Source organism: Pinus tabuliformis, chromosome 3_2, assembly GCF_031772625.1.
Source record: "Pinus tabuliformis cultivar Carrire ecotype Pingquan chromosome 3_2, CPIR1, whole genome shotgun sequence".
Lineage (NCBI taxonomy): Eukaryota > Viridiplantae > Streptophyta > Pinopsida > Pinales > Pinaceae > Pinus > Pinus tabuliformis.
The window spans coordinates 593,639,457-593,643,355 of record NC_142302.1 but is presented as its reverse complement, the minus strand read 5'-3'; the positions used below and the strand labels follow the sequence as shown (position 1 = coordinate 593,643,355).

Genomic DNA, 3,899 nt, shown 5'->3' with positions numbered 1-3,899 from the left:
CGAGGATGACAACTTTATTTAGAGTGGGGGAGGATGTCAGGGATGTGATTCGGGAGCATCCGAGAGATTCAAAAGACCGAACACATAGTACGGGCACGCTTATATGTGCGACGAGCAACCATGTTCGTTTAAAGGAAATTCGGGTGGAGCGTTCATGTATGTGTGAAGGGGAGGCGAGACGTTCGGTTTTTGTGTGACCGCACAATCGGTTAAAGGTGATTCAATCGATTATGTGCAACAGGTGGGCGAGCACGTATAACAGGCGTGTTGGTAGGCGGGCACCCCCTGATGTGCGATGTGGGAATGTGACTGTGCGAACATGACTGATGGACGAGTTATACGACCAGCTAGATGGGTTGCGGACGTGTTGGTCAACTTGGGCAGTGAAGTGTGACGTGTTGGTTGGCTTGATGAGCCGACCCAACGGTTCATGGTTGTGTTGTGTTGGTGGGCAAGTCGACTGCATGGTGGGTCGAACCATGGGAAGTCAATCGACACGTCGTTTGGGTGGTCGCATTCGTTGGAGGAGTACATATATATTGGAGAATGTTAAATGGAGTTTGACCATCAACCAAACAATGCAAAGTTCAAATGAAAATAGAGAAAAGCGAAGGGCAAGTTTGAGAGGTTGTAGGCAAGGTCGATCCAAGGGTAGGGGGATTACAACGCGAGTATTTGTGTGGAAGTTCACACAGTTCAAAGGATGTTCGAGGTGATTCGGGTCTTGGGTGGGTCGTAGGCCGCACATTTTGTGGTAGGCCATGCGTCCCCACTAACAGGCAGAGCGATAAAGTTCTAAATGAATTTGGGCATGAATATTTCGAAGGGTTGGTTAGTGCAATCGTTGTGTAGCTAGGTTGGGTCGCTATGCGGTAACGTGATGGGTGGTCATCACTATGACGGACAATAGGTGAACGACTGGTTTTTGAATGGGAATTGCTTCATGATAAGAGCTGAATGCAGGTAGAGGTTCGGGTAAGGAGCGTTGCACGTTGGGCAGAATTGGCAGAGTGCTGCAAACAATTTGGCATCATGTAATTCGGGGTTTTTGGGTAGAGACAACGCAGATGGGTGGCAGCGACAACATAGTGGGCAACGTTGCATGACCCGAGCACATCGGCTGGGAAAAATCAGCAAAGTGTGCAGGCCAAGTTGGTTGGCTGCACGAATTATGTAAAATTATAAATTTGTAAAGTAGTGAAATTTATTATAAAACTGTTAGGTGGACTTTACGAGAGTTTCCCCTCCCAAATATATGTGTATACTTGTGTTATGATTTCCATTGCATATTGGTGAAATATTAATTGAAAAAGATAATATCAATGTTTATTTTGTTGCATTGTGAACACTTAGTGAAAAAATTGGTTAACTAGTCCAAATACTCGAATATTTATGAAAAGAAAAAATACGATAGTGTCACACCCATCTATGTGTGGTTAAAAAAATCCCATAAAAATATGACACATTGCATCCCTCAAAAATCTTATCTTTACACCAAGAAAAAACTTCAAAAATTACATTTCTCTAGAAACCTTGGCCAAAATTTCCTTGTTAGCTTGAAAGGAAAAACCTCTTTCCATCCAATACATCATTACCGAAAATACTTTTCCTTTCACATAAGATATACGTGTAAATTACATTTATCTAGAAACCTTGGCCAAAATTTCCTTGTTAGCGTGAAAGGAAAAACCTCTTTCCATCCATACATCATTACCCAAAATACTTTTCCTTTCACATAAGATATACGTGTGGCTCCATTTTCTCTCGCACATCAGATTCTCTCGACCTTTTCTGTCTCTCACATCAAACAATCATATCACATTTCAACTATGGCAAAAGATTTTTCAGTGCAATGCAATGGGAAGACATCAAATCAAATCTTTTATAAAGTGCACTAAATACGGAAGACATCCAATCAAATCTTTTATTAACCGCAATAAATATGCAAGACATCAAATCAAATCTTTTATTAACCGCAATACATATGAATATAACGTATGCATAAACCTTATAACAGCCTTACTATGGAGCAACGGCAATGGGTATCTTAGTCTACCTATATGAATCTACCTATATTGCAATGGCAAAAGATCTCTGGTCTTAGGCCGTGCTACTTCCCGTTCCACTCCTCACAAATTACATCCACTTTCTATGGCCTCGAGAATCCCATTTGAGTATAGATTCTCTTCACTAATGTGTTTGTTTCTTGTTCCCCGTCTGCCTCATGTAACTGATGATAAATCTATGCACAATGCACCAACTCCTCCCTCAGCTCAATCCTAATGTTCGTAAATAAAAAACAGAACCCTATTCCTGCATTTTCATACATCCTTAGATTGAACTAAGAAAGGAAGCGCATTAGATTCGAATGAGATGTCCCCGTACTTCGTTGGAACGATCAAGGACATGTAGAGCGCATGAGATGTGCTTCCATATCTTTCTCCTATGGTTGCATTCTTCAGGTGGAGATCTGAGAGCAGGGACATTTAAGTTCAGCAGCCTGGATGAGTACTTAAATCATTAGAAGGGAAAATAGTCCACACGTGGTAGAGTACCATAGGGCCAAGTTTTGGTACACAAAACCTGACCATCCTTAATGGTCATTCATCCGCAGGCCACATGTCTTATTAAATTCGAATCTGTAATCGTGAACCAAATCTAAAATGACGTTGATCGCATCACTCTCAAAGTAATTGGACTTTCCAGTAAAATGTCCTGAAATTTTGGTGATATGCAACATTCTTCGGCTTTAGGTCGACGGCAATCTCCTCTTAAGTTCTACTCTGTTAGGTTTTGCTTTGCAGTCGTCAAGTGATCAAGATGGCAAGCCAAACTGCTAGTTGCATGAGTCTAAGGCTTCTGGTGAACAAGAAAAGTCAGAAGATATTGTATGCGGAGGCAGGAAAGGATTTTGTCGATCTTCTCTTCAGCTTTCTCACATTGCCAACCGCTTCTGTTATCAAATTGCTTTCAGCGTTGGAAAAAGAAAAGAGAATCGGCTGCCTCACTAACCTTTACGACAGCGTAGACATGCTCCAGACTATGTTTATGATTGCAGAGAAGTCCGACTTACTGGAGCCTAAAGTTACACCTACCCTTTCCACTAACATCCTTCGAATACAGTCGGCTCCCACAGTCTATTACGTTTGTGGGGCCGGGCCCCGGTACAGCGGCCGTACCAATCACTTCAGAGGAGTTATATTAGCGGTACCCACTATGTGACCAGTCAAAGCGGCGGCCGGTGTGCCTGCGGCAATACTATGATCTATGAGGTGCAATTGCAAAACCCTTCCATGGGAGGTAGAACTGGTGGCGCAGGAGTCGGTGGAAGTGGAAGCGGCGGGGGAGGTTACGTGAAGGAGACGGTTACCTCATAATCACCGATGATTTGCAGATCTCTCCCACGTCAACCATCACCAGCCTTAACTTGCTGAATAAGCTCAATGTCAAAGAGTTATCAGATTTGGCGGAGCGAAATGCGAGTGTTGGTCCAAATGAGGTAAGGTGATACTATAGTTGTTTGTAGTTCGTGTGTGATCATAATGCTGTGAATGGGAAGACCATAACAATTTTATATTTTATCAGGCACTGGAGCTGCTATGGGCTTCTCTGGTTTCCACGACTCCTTTGAACGACGTTTTTGGTGCTGCCGTCTGCCGAAGTAAACGAAGGCAATAGTGCTTTGAAGGCCTTAATTTACCAAAGGACGAGTAATAAGGCTGGTCGTCAACAGAATACTGTCAGGTTATGTTTTTGGTGTTGGAGGATGTTTTTTTTGAATCTTGAATATGTATTTTCAAGATGGTCATTAATCGAAATGATCTAGTTGCAAGTATTCTTCAGTGTAATTCAGAGGTCGAATATAGAAGAAGGTGCCCCATTTACTTTTGATGGAGGTT

General features: G+C 42.5%; 1 pseudogene; it reads left to right on the top strand.

Annotated features, from left to right (window-relative positions):
- Positions 1-2,820: 2,820 nt before the first annotated feature.
- Positions 2,821-3,678, top strand: LOC149181970 (uncharacterized; annotated as a pseudogene).
- Positions 3,679-3,899: the final 221 nt, after the last annotated feature.